This window comes from Corvus brachyrhynchos, unplaced genomic scaffold (genome assembly GCF_000691975.1).
Source record: "Corvus brachyrhynchos isolate BGI_N302 unplaced genomic scaffold, ASM69197v1 scaffold62, whole genome shotgun sequence".
Classification (NCBI taxonomy): Eukaryota; Metazoa; Chordata; class Aves; order Passeriformes; family Corvidae; genus Corvus; species Corvus brachyrhynchos.
In genome coordinates, this window is record NW_008236629.1 from 2208274 (window position 1) to 2221384 (window position 13111).

A 13111-nucleotide genomic window follows, 5' to 3' on the forward strand; every position below is an offset into this window, starting at 1 on the left:
AGTAAACAGACTTGACTGTAGACAACTATTTTCCTCATATAAAACCAATGATGAAAGAGAGGATTTTATAACTGCATATGCTCACAAAACAGCTCAAAAGCAGCTCATCCACTATCCCACCTTTAAGCCTAGTGGCAGATCAGTAAGGGGAATGATCAGAAACTCCTAAACTTTACTGTTGTGCTCTAAGTGTTGTTTTTGTTTTCAAATCTCATTTCAGCCTCTCTTTGGGTGTCAAAGGATGATGTAACAAGATATCTGCTGCTGTCCTGAAACTACATCTCTGATTGGTAAAATTTACTTTGTTTCCTTGAAGTTGGTTACTAAAACTGGTGGTTTACAGTAGAGAATGTATCTCCTCCCCAGTCAATACTCATCACTGACTTGGACTAAACAAGCCAGGTTCTTTGCTGTCTGGCTGTCCATCTGAAAAGAGCATGCCTTAAAAAACATTAATCTGCTTATGCAGGATTTTGCATGGACGTAAATAAATGTGTGAGGCAGTACAGGACAACAGATAAGCAGACCGGTGTTTTAAGTGTGGAATCCCACGCCGAGTAAAGGGTTGTTTCCTATCCCGAATGACTGAGGAAAGGGGAGGGCAAAGGAAACTGCAGTAACTCCACAGCTCCATAGATGTCACCAGCTTTTCGCTCCAGCCTTCCCCAGACGTTTTGGTTCGTACCTATCTCGCTCCAGCCATTTATTCCATAGCCCCAGAGGGACTGTTTTTTGGATGATGAAGTACTGCAGAGTACAAATTAAGAGCTGCCAGCAGTGAGCTGTGCCTGGACAGGAGATACAAAATGGAAAATGTAAACAGTAACACAGTACTTTTGCAATTACATCTTAAGCAAACATACTTACTTAACAGGAGTCATAGAACACTGTGAACTTCTTTTTTAGATATTGAGAGCGAAATCATGATGGCATTTCCTCAGCTTTGTTTCAAATGATTTATGAAGGTTATTTGCAACATTTTGCCTCCTTCTGGAATTCTCAAGTAAAAATCCAAACCATGTAATTTCCGTTCACATAACACCCACAGCAGTTATGCACTGTTCTTTTGGAGTTGGGAACTTTCTGCAAAATGGCAAGGGCAGTTCCAAAAAGGAAAAAAAAATAGTACAGAAGGAGAAAGACCCCCTTACATCCTCACAGAGAATAACTTAGGTGCCAATTTCAGATAAGGAGCCAAAGGTGTGAAGATAGGACAAGGTGGAAGGGGAACAGAGAACAAGGAGAAGGATTTGCATGTTGAAATGAGATTTTTGGACCATAAAGGAACCTCTTTAATTAACACCTCGATCCGTATGAGGGATTGATTTGTTAGTTAAAGAGCAGCACTGCAAAGATTTCAGATTTGAGTCCCAAGTGGAGCAGCTGCCGCTGCACTGGAGAGGGTGGCTCTGCATTAGCTGTGCTACTGTCCCACCACACACGCCTTTGCCTGGTGATACTGGGGTCCATTGTAGTCCTGCTTAGGGCTCTGAGCCCAGCTTCTCTCTATTACATCAGTGGGGAAAAGCTGTAAGTGATTGCTGTTGTGTTCATGGGAAGATGCGGATGAATTGAGGGCAGGTTTATAGTACAGTGTTTGGCTGGAGGCATGGGGAGGAAGGCACCCTGATGTAGCAATGCTTTCAGGGAAACTCCTTTAGTCCTTGTAGGACAGGTATCTGCAAGGGGCTCTGCCAGCACAGCTAAAGCTTGGCCATGGCTCCTGGAGGCCAGCCCTGGCCAAACAGACTGTGGCCCAAAAGTGTACACCCACCAGCCCCAGCCAAGTGTTTTGACACAGGCTTCATTCAGTCCCTTGTGAGATTTATTTTCAAGACTGCCCCAAAGAGTGGTACTTTCCTGGCTTGAAGTTTAAGCAAGGCACAGGAGGCAGGATGGAGAGATCAGAGAGTGAGGTTAGGAGAGGTCATGGCAGGGCGGCAGTAGGGTCTGGCTGCTGGGGTCCTCGGGCCAGAGGTTTGTCCAAAAGATCACACAGCTGACTAGCTCATTCTCCTGGATTTTGAAGAAATTTCTCAGAGTAGTGGGGAGAAATGCTAAAAACCAACACATGCTTTCTTCAGGATTTCCATTTTTTAAATTTGTATCTTAAAATGTATTTAAAAGCTTTGTTAGTAAGTGATCCTCAGGAACTTGAAAATACATATTAGCTCAGCTGGTAGTGACCCTGCAGCACTCCACTGTTAATAAGTAATCAGCATTTTTCATACAATGCCTTTCTGCTTTAGATGGAGGACCATCCCCTAATTTGATATACAAGGCTATACTTCAGTGCAACATCACCACCAGTGCTATTGCTGTGAATTTACATTGGTGTAATAGCAAGTAGAATTGGTTCCTAAAAGAGAGGCAGTGAAAAATGAACATATACTATAATTTCCCAAGTGGTAGATTTTCATATTATTTATGTTCATTCAGGATTTGAATCTCGGAGATTGAATTAATTTCAGATCTCCTACCACCTGACCCAAAACAAAAACCAAACAGCTGTGTTTGTGACTGCTTGGTAATATATTTTTCCAGGAAAACACAGCTTAATCTGGGCTCTGCTGAAATAGCTGTCTGTTGTTTGTGCTTTACAAAACACACCAGTAACTGAAAAGAGAATGAGTATCTGCCTACCCCAGAAAATGTACCTTTTAACTTTGGTGCAGTGCAAGAGTGTGACAAAAATGGGTTTGGAACAAATTTTTAAATCCTGTTCAATGTAAAGAACGGAGATGGTAAAACTAGAAGAGTACTGTGAGGAAGTGCTTAGTTTGGTTTAGTGTTAAAACCACACTGTTCAAGAAAAGGGGCAGTGACCCAAGAGTGCAAATGTGCAGGCAGGAGTAGAAATTCTGAGAACAGAAGAGTCCACTTTCTGCAGCACTTTGTAAAATAGGGACCAAAACCAGGGGCTCATTCACCGTATTGACCATAGCACATGACTTAATCCCTGAATGACATCAATTACGTGGATCTTTGTCTGAGCTCAAAATTTGAAAAACGAACTTGGGACTCAAAGCTGAGGTTTTGGAAGGAGTCAGCTTTTTCTGAACACCAGTACTGTCAGGCTGGGTCCTGTGGTGGCAGAGAGAAGTGTTTTGGCCTGCTCTAGTGCAGTCAGTCCTTTGGGGATTCAGCCTTGTCTGCCTGAGAGCAGTACAGAAGGTGTCTTTTATGCTGAGCTCTAAAGGTAGAAGGCAGCTGAGATCTCAAATAGCTTCAGCTGTTTTACATGGGGGGCAGAATGGCACGGTGGCTGGAAATGGAGCTTGTGGATGGACAGACACAAAGTGCTGTGCTCTCTTGCATATAGTTCAGTAAGGTATCTTGGGACTGCTCTGGGCCGCTGCTTTCTGAACAGAATAGTTCCTTTTTTTATCTGCAGTGATGCTTGGAGATGGAGATGGGCACGTGTGTGAATGGGAAATTCACAAATATTCACATCCATCTATATATTTAAATGGCAGAAGAAAATAAGCTTTTCATCTCTTTTATTTCAAGAAACAGAGTTCTGGTCGATTCTTTTCATGAAACTTCCTAATGAGCAGACAATAAGACTATTACATACTTTTGTAATGAATAGATTATGTGGTTGAAAAAGAAAGCATTACTTCAATTAGTTATGCCAGTTGTGAATTATAACACAGTTTTAATTGAAGTAAAGGGAAATCCACATGAATATTCACTGCATTAATCAAGATGAGATGCCTTGCAATGAACACTGAATGAATAATAATGAAACACCAAGAATAAAATGTCACAGTTTAGAGACATTGTATCTCACCTCTTCCATGCACCAGACCGTCAGGATTAATTGAGCCAGCGCAAAACGTTATGGCTGGTGGCATGTTCATTGTTGTGAAAAGGAAATGAAAGTGTAGGTGCAATTTAGATCATTTATCAAAAGCTGGTTCGTCTGGAACTTTTTACAAAACTCAGCTGATGAAATTTCTTGAATCAATTTTGCCAGTTTCTATTTACAGTAGCATGGACCCATCTTCATTGGATATTCTTGTACCACAGTTCATGCATGTGAGGACACAAAGACAAACATTTTGAAACTGTATTAATTGTTTGGAGAGAATGATATGTCTTTTTGATAAGAAATGTTTTTTAACTACCTCACAGGCTTTGCCATCTGGAAGAGCTGATGTGCAAAGGGATCTTTGAGACTGCTATTATATATTTTGAACTTTCAAAATTGTACTTTATTGCAGAGAGAGGAAAATCCTACCTCAACAATTTTTGTCCATCTCCTGAAATTTGGCTGGAATCGTAAGTGGGATTAACCAGCAGAAATGCAAGAATAAAACAGAAGAGTTGGGGTCACTGATTTTGCCTGTAAATTAAGCTTTATCCTGCTTATCCAAAATCAGAGCAAAGGTACTAATTCCAAAAAACAGGAAGATAATTAACTTCTATTATAACCACTTTAGATGAGCTAATATGAATTTCAAATTACATGATTACACCAGTAGATGAGTTATGAAAAAATTGAACTTTGAATTCTGCATTGCAAATACACCAGAAGCTTGGTCCACACACCCACTTGGGAAACAATAATGCAGGGCCCAGTTCTCCTCTTATAGACTCTGTTACAGATTAATAGAATTAAGAGCCAGATTAAATAGTATGTTCTCTAATCACAGATCTTAGGCTGCTGTCTTCACAATGAGCTTTGTGTGTCTCCCTAAAACACAGCCTGCACAAAGCAGGCATCCAGTTTGGGCTCAGAAACAAGAGAATCTGCTGCTTCCCCTGCTAGTCTGTTCCAATAGTTAGTCACTCTCACTCTTAAAAATGTGTTACTTATTTCCCATCTGGCAACCAGATATGGGAATGTATGTCAGAATAGCTCTGCTGACTTTAATCTGCTGCTCCTGATGAGAGGAGAAACAGGCCAGAGGTCTGTTTGCTCCTGATCCTGACTTGGAGAGCCCATTAGCGCTGCAGGTCTGAGTGCTTGGTGCCAGCTATTCCAGCCAGCAAGCTGGGATGTTCCTTACTGTCTTATTACTTTCTTCTGCTTGTTCCACTAAGTGAGCATTTGTTCACTGAGTCAGCCCTTACATGACTGTTCTACCCACTCCTTTCCCCCCCTTTCTCTCCCAGCAGAGAATTGTTGCAAAGTACGGTGGTGCACAGTGCCTGCCATTTCCACGAGCAGGGCAGGAGTTCATTCTGCCCATTCACAAGTTATTCTGACTCTTTGAAACACACATGTGCGTGTGCACACAAAACCACGAGCAAACCCACTCAGAATCTGTCTCAGAAATTCCTGCTCACAGCTGTCAGTTATCCCACACCGACGTAAGCTCCCTTTTGGTCTTTTAAAGGTCAAACCCATCCTGTTGCAGAGGATCAGGAAGTCAGTGCGTGACAAATCAGGCAGTTGCTAGAGAGTGATAAAATTTTCATTTTGGATCAATAATGATATATGACAGTGTCTAGGAAACAGTTTTAACACTTCTACTACAACATGATTTTGTAACGTCGCAGCTAATCTTGTAATGATATCGCCGCCTGGTGCCTGCTGCATCGTATACCAAGCTGCAGGAAACGCAGCGTTACTATGACAATTTCTGTGGCAGATGCTATGGGCTTCCTGTAAAATATTTGGCTCAAAACGCTCCTTGTGAGAGGGGCAGGATGGGCACAGCTGATACCAAAACGCTGGAGCCTGGGTATGTGACGATTTTGGAATATGGTGGTTGCCACCACAGTGCCATTTGTAAAGCCAGTGTAACCCTGTAGGGTACTGCCTGCTGACAGCTGTCAGTTATCCCACACCGACGTAAGCTCCCTTTTGGTCTTTTAAAGGTCAAACCCATCCTGTTGCAGAGGATCAGGAAGTCAGTGCGTGACAAATCAGGCAGTTGCTAGAGAGTGATAAAATTTTCATTTTGGATCAATAATGATATATGACAGTGTCTAGGAAACAGTTTTAACACTTCTACTACAACATGATTTTGTAACGTCGCAGCTAATCTTGTAATGATATCGCCACCTGGTGCCTGCTGCATCGTATACCAAGCTGCAGGAAACGCAGCGTTACTATGACAATTTCGGTGGCAGATGCTATGGGCTTCCTGTAAAATATTTGGCTCAAAACGCTCCTTGTGAGAGGGGCAGGATGGGCACAGCTGATACCAAAACGCTGGAGCCTGGGTATGTGACGATTTTGGAATATGGTGGTTGCCACCACAGTGCCATTTGTAAAGCCAGTGTAACCCTGTAGGGTACTGCAGGGTGGGTCTGCTGGGGGACACCGAGGTGGTGGCTGTGTCCCCTGTCAGCACTATGCAATGCAACGGGTGCTGCAGATCGGTGTACCGGCAATACCTGTTCACCTCTTCATCCCAGTGCCCAAGAAAATTTCTCTTTTTTGAATACTCTTCAAATGCTGAAGAGTTCCTTTTCATTTATATGGCTTTGGTGTTTAGCAAAACATTGAATCACTTATCAAGAGCCAGTTTCTGCTTCCCTTAAAGTGAGAAGTCCCACAAGGTTCGGAACCTAGGATTTATCCTTTGCTGTTTTGCACATATAATGAGGGCTGCAGGAGATAGACCTTCAGGACAGCATTGTAATCTCTAGATATGCTGGGCAGATGACACCTAGAGATCTGATTTTATTATATAATTTTATTTCATGGTTTAGCATCACCTCCTTGTGGATTCAGTCCAGAGAAGACTCCATTTCCGTGCCCTAATATGCTGTGAATCCTGCATCCACACCAACTTGGCTGAAGGGGTCTGTGCTGCTGTGACAAGCAATTCTGTTCCTTCTGAGTCAAGGGAGTCCTGGAATGGCCTCTTCCTCACATCCTCTCTGCATATTGTCTTGGAGGGAGTACTTTTGGACAACACTGGGACACCATCCCATGCTTTGCTGAGCTACAGAGTTTCACAATTGCCTCACTGTGCAGAAGGGAACCAGGAACTTGGCCACGACCGTTTCCTAAGCTCCTTACATTGTGCTGTGGTTTGCAAGAGCTTTTCTGTCCTAGGCCAAGAAGGGGTGCCAGCTCACCCTTCTACCCTAAAATGCAGGCTTCAGGCAGGAGAAATGTTCCCCTGCATGCTGTTGCCACCAAAAGCACAGGTTGCATGAGGCCATATGATGTCAGGAGAAGGGTGAGCAGGACAGTGGGGTTGGCTGAGCAGCACGGAAAGGTGCAGCAGCTAGGAAGCCTGGCAGAGCAAAAAGTCCTGGAGCACTATGACTATTTCTAGTGGATTTTCCTCTGCCAGGGAAGAATGAGTCAGACCAAGATATAGAAGGAAGAAGGTTGAACAGAGCAGTGAGGGCTAGAGGAGAGAGATTAAGTTGGGGCAGATGGCAAGCTCAGGGGTCACCTCAGAGAGGATCTGCTCCTGAAAACAGTGCTTGGTTCTTCACATTCCACTTTCCCTCACAGAGTATGGGGGAGGGCAGGAGCACCATCTACCCCCACCAAGACCTTTCCAGGATCTCTGTTGTCTGGCTGTCATACCAGCCATGGTCTGTCCGTGGATGCAGGTAGACCTTGCTTCCAGGTGCTGACTGCCATGTTCCTAACAATTTCTCTTCTTTTCCCATTCCCCATCATGCTCCATGTAGAGGGACTGCAGTCCTGGGTTTGCACTATGCTGGGTGTGCAGGTACACTCTTACCTGTGTAGGTGGCCCCTACAAATATTAAGATAAGGTGAGGAGTCACCCATGGACTCACCTCTGATCATTTCTTTGTGCTTTATCCTGGGTCCCTGCTCAGCACTTCCTCATTTCCTCCAGCATTCATTCTTCAGCACTCCATAGGCAACTCTGTCCCACCTGACAGGGCCTGGATTTATCCTGTTGGACATCTCTAGCCAGCTGGGGAACTAAGAATCAATGGCCCTATCTGGTCCCCCATCCTGAATTTTTGATGTATTAGGTACTTGCAGAATTGATTGACTTTGGAGCTGCTACAGTTGAGGAGCTTAGCCACCAGTCTTCCAATGAACAAACCAACACATCCAGCCAAACTTGAGCTTACATTCATCAGCCAAGTGAAGGGAATTAGGCACATTGACACCAGATGAGAATCCAGCCCTAAAATATCTATAAGACAAAGAATGGAAAACACGGAAAGCTTTCATAGGTATTCCATTTAATGTTTTGTAAACTTTCCTGCTGTGTTGCTAGGGGGGTTTTAATATATCAACGTGTTTAAAATAGATCTCAGTGAGATGTTTGTAATTGGAACTAATTCTCCCTCCACCCTGAACTTCCTTATTGTTCCCGGCACCATTTCATCTCCCTCCTGTCTGTAAAAGACCCACTTCCTGCCCCTGTAGCAGTACTAGGAGCTGCACAAGGAATCCTTGTCTTAATGCACTTGGATGCTGACATTGCATTTTCAGCTAGCCAGGCTTCATCTGGAGAGTGGAGTTCTTGTGTTTCCTGATGTGAGTCAGTTGTGAGGAAAGTGTTTAACCTTTTTGTCAAAGGTTAAACATATAAAAGGGGAATGTGAAGCTCTTGTATTCCTGTTGTTGCCACATTAAAGAGAACAGCTTTCATGGCGAAGCTAAATCTTACTTTTCAGGGGGGATATTTCTTTCCGTATCCAATTCAAAGTTGCAGTTTACTGCACTTGTTAAGGAAAGTGTATGTTTGAACAGGACTATAAGACAAGGTCATTCATTAACTGTTTCCATTGTTTTTTTCATCTTGCTAGTCTCCTCTGCCTTTCTCAAAGGATTTGAAGAGACTTGGACAGGCATTTGTATGAAGTGAGCCAATTAGAATTTTTCAAAACGGTCCATTTGTACAAAATACAAAGATCTTCAAAGCAAAATAAATTGCAAGCATTCTTTAGCTTGAAAACAGAAGAATTTGTCACTTCTTTTTCTCATTGACATCATATTATTTTAATCCATCTGTCTCCACTGCTTGGCTGAGTATACTGGTTTCTTACCTATAATTACCAAGACTGATGACTTAGCTATGTTACCTACAATCACATACCTCTTTCCCCTGACTAAACAATTAATGGCATACTCTTGTCATGACCCAGAATACTCTGTCAAAGAGCTCATTCCAGTTTTACTCTATGTGTTGGCTGCTTCTGCCCTTTGTGAAGCATAGGAACACAAACCTATTTTTGTGGAGAGGTAATTCCCCAGGTGACCTGCTGGTTCTGCACCAACTGCCCCACTGATTATTTGTTGGTTGTCTTTATGGTTGGGTCTGAAATACCCCACTGTAATCAATTGACTATGATTATCCAACGAGTCTGAGAGAAAGCCAGGAACAGACTGAAGGTTTGCTCTTGAATATCTGTTGCTCAAGGCCTCCATTCTAGTGGATAATTAGAATGTTCTTCTCTGGTCTGGCTTCTTCTGCAGCTCTCTAGGATTGTGTCAAAAGCTCCACACAACAGTTTTTCTGGGCTGGAAAGATATAGTCTTGAAAGGGAAAAGAGAATAAACAAAAGAGAAAGGATAAAGAAAAATTAGAAACGTCACTCCCAAGGGAGTGTTCCTGACAATCTGTTAACTTTGCATTGGTGAGTTCATAACTACTTCCAAAAAAATGTCACAAACTCTTAGCAGAGCAGCTTGAACCTCTGCTGATGAATTGAAGGAAATTTGTTCTAAAGAAAATACATCAAATGAAGTTAACTCACAATACAGGATCAGCCAAAACCAACACCACAGAACAGGAATTCCTTCATTTTAACAATACCATAATCTCATTGCAGGCTGAGCAGTAACTTTAGAAACCGCACATGTAACACCTTCTCTTACAGTTAAAATTTGGCAGTAGTGACTTAAAAAAAAAATCCTAAAGCCAACCTCAATCTTCAGCCTGGATGCATTTGTTTCATTAAGAGGATTTATGAGTTAACCACTTACAAAATCCAATCAATGTAGTGTTAAGGTCCCTATGTTTTATTCCAGGCATATATGTAATGTGTTATTCAAAATACACTGCAGAATAGTTCAAAGCTGACACTGTGAGTGCTGCATGAACTGTGGAGGAGGGCTGATTTTCCACTGCTCTGTTATGTGCTTCATCACTGTAGTTCTGTCTCCTCCTGCAAGGCAAACTCGATCTGACTGTGCTTTCCCTAATTACATCGCTTCCATTGAAAGGACGAAAGCAACCACTGTGAATCATGCTGTCAAAAACCCAGGCACTACCTTCCATGGTTCTTCATTTACATTACAATTAAGAGCCTTTTCGTTCCAAAAACTAATTCCTTGCAAAGCTGGGGCAGAAGAGCTCTGTGTGAGGAAGGCCTGGGCTCCAGAATCGGTGGTGATACAAAGTTAAAGCAGACACAGCATAAAGCAGCTGCGTGGTCACTGCCACAGCTCCTGGCCTGCAGCAGTAGATGTGACCTCCTCTGTTCCTGCGTGGAATGACTGTGAGAAGCAGACCTGGTTGCAGATCAGTAGGACAAACAGAGACATGTCTCCTTGGGCACATGACAGCTCCTGCTGTTTGCCTGCTATAGAAGGAATCGCTGCACCAATTCCTGCAGCTCCTGCACATGGCTTCTCTGGACTTCCTGCACCTCCCAGGCTCTGAGCCTCCAATGGAAGCATAGAATGGTTTGGGTTGGAAGGGACCTTCAAGACCATCTCATTCCAACCCCCCTGCTAAGGGCAGAGACATCTTTCACTAGACCAAGTAGCTCAGAGCTCCATCCAACCTGGCCTTGAATACTGCCAGAGATGGGGCATATATACCAGTAATCCAGGAATATCCCTGGGCTGGGATTTGTTCCATCTGACTGAATGTGGGAGTTAGGAGTGCAGTAACACCAGGTGCTGTATATTAATGGTTCAAGATGTTATGCAGATCTACAACAAAGATGCTGTGATATTAGCAGATCTTTTGGGCAAAGAGGAGCAGGAACAGGCTGTTTATTTGAGCAGGGATCTTTTCTCCCTTTCTTCCTCCCCACTCAGAGCTCTGTCCAATCAGATTCTCAGATATCGGATGAAAAACCCACTAAAACCCAAACAAGACAACTAAAAATGATTGCAAATATTTTTCTGGTTTGTAGAAACCTGGTTCAGGCATTTTGAAGACAAAAAGTTGCTAGAATGACAAAAAGTCATGGGGTTTATATTAGGGAAGGGGGTAAAAGGATGACAAAACCCACACCGTTATTTCCTTTAGGACAGGAGGCTTCACAGGGAGAGAAGCCTGTGTGAAATAAAGTGATTATTTCTGCTGCTGTCACTCTGAACAGTATGGGCAGTATCAGAGCCTCCACCTTCATTCAGCTTAAACAATAATTTAGCCTTTTCCTTCACAGCATCAGGATATCCTCCTGTGTTTAGCCACAGACTACCAAAACCCTGTGTGTATTTGTCAGTGGTGCAGAACTTTTTTCCATACAGACATAGGACAGGTTCCAATCCATTTCATCTAGAAAGATGAATTGGAATTGGATCTGAAATGAGAGAACCTGGGCTCATTTCCCAGTTCTGCCATGTACATCTTGCAGTCTTAGGCAAATCTTAGCTCTGTCTGTTCTGAGCTATTTGGGGCAGGCACTTTCTCATTTGCTATGCATACATGAAGTGCTCAGCACAAAGGGGACTCCAACCACTCATGAGTAACCAGTGACAGATGGTTATAAGTTGTCAGTGTGACTAGGTATTCCCACTCTGATAGTTTTTGCTAGCAATTTTCATCTTTTAAGAAATCTTGCCAGCAGGCCAGAACTGGAAGTATGTAAATGAAAAATTAAATGAAGGAGTCCATTTTCAAAATGTCTCTTTTCCAGATCTAAAATTCTGAAAAGACTTTCCACTATAGGAGCTGAGACACATTGGACAAACTGGCAAAATCCTTCTAAAGCCAAATGTCAGCGCTGTGCTTACTGAAATCCATGGCAAGCTCATCTTTTTGACTTCCAGAAATGGCATAAAGAACTCTTTTGGGACAGGTATTTAATCCTTAATCTCTTACTTGCATTCACTCAAATGAGCTTTTCACAATTAGGAGTTTCCCCGTTTGGCAGCACTTCTGCATTGTCACAGGCAGAGATGACAAAATAAACTACTCTTACGCATATTCTGGAGCTCTTCTGAGCAAAAATAGTGGCCCTCAGCTTTAATCTTCGGAACTTCACGTCTCAGTGTAGCTATTCTGATGGCAGGGGTGAGCAGATCTGGCTAAGGCAGGAAACAGATGTATCCTCTTATTCTTAACATAAATTTTTGGGGGTTTATTTTTTGGTTAGTTGCACTCCTAATCTCACTTTTGATCGAGTGCAGAGGAAAAGAGTAATTAGTGAAGTATTAGTGTTATTATTATTTCCTGACATTAACTCTCCTGCTACTTGTCCATCCTTTTCTCAGGCCCAGCAAAATGGTGTGTGGCATTAACAGCTGAAGAGCCTTTTTTATTGCTGGTCCCTCTCTGAGCTCTGAAGTTCACTGCCTTCACTCTGCTGAGCTATGTGGGTGGTAAGGGCCTTAGAACAGTATAGCCTAAGCAGGAAGTGGAATATGTTTTATTAGTGGAGTTTTTGTCATTGGAGAACTGTTTTCCAAATGCACTTTTTTTTATCTGCAAAGCAGATACAAATGTATTTTATAACAACTATCTTACTGTACAGCAATGTATAATAAATAATATCTATTACCATGACTGCTGTGATTTTAAAATTAATGAGTCAATTTTTAACATGACTCCAAATAATGCATAGCTGCAATTTGGCTTAAGCCATCATTGAGGTGGCCAAGGCACAAAAAGAGAGGAGTTAATTTACCAAACATCTCAGACAGGAGCTGGCCCCTCATCCTCTGAAGGTGAGACCTACAATTAAGAACAGGGGGTTCATCCTGCCCATTGCTTTCCATGAGAATGAGTACCCCAGCATTTCTGACACCTCTCTACTTACCCTATTGCAAAAGGCATAATCATTTGTTGTGTAGCAGGCAGTACAAGCACATCCTTCCCTCCTAACATCTGGTCTGCATAGATACTCCAGGGACCATGAGGAGATGGAGAGTGGGAGTTTTTTTCCTCTCCCCCTTTCACTCTTTTTTTTCCCCCCCAGCTATTACATAATAGTTGATTTTTGGCAGCTGTAGTTATCCCTGGTGAAA

At 42.7% G+C, this 13111-nt stretch overlaps 1 long non-coding RNA gene across 1 annotated transcript in view; it reads right to left on the reverse strand.

Annotated features, from left to right (window-relative positions):
* Positions 1 to 518: 518 nt before the first annotated feature.
* Positions 519 to 13111, reverse strand: part of LOC108444787 — a 32566-nt gene continuing 19973 nt past the window's right edge. The window contains exons 2-3 of the long non-coding RNA XR_001859484.1: positions 7723 to 9442; positions 519 to 788 (exon numbers count right to left, since the gene is read on the reverse strand). This is a non-coding gene — a long non-coding RNA (uncharacterized LOC108444787). The remainder of the gene's footprint in view (positions 789 to 7722; positions 9443 to 13111) is intronic.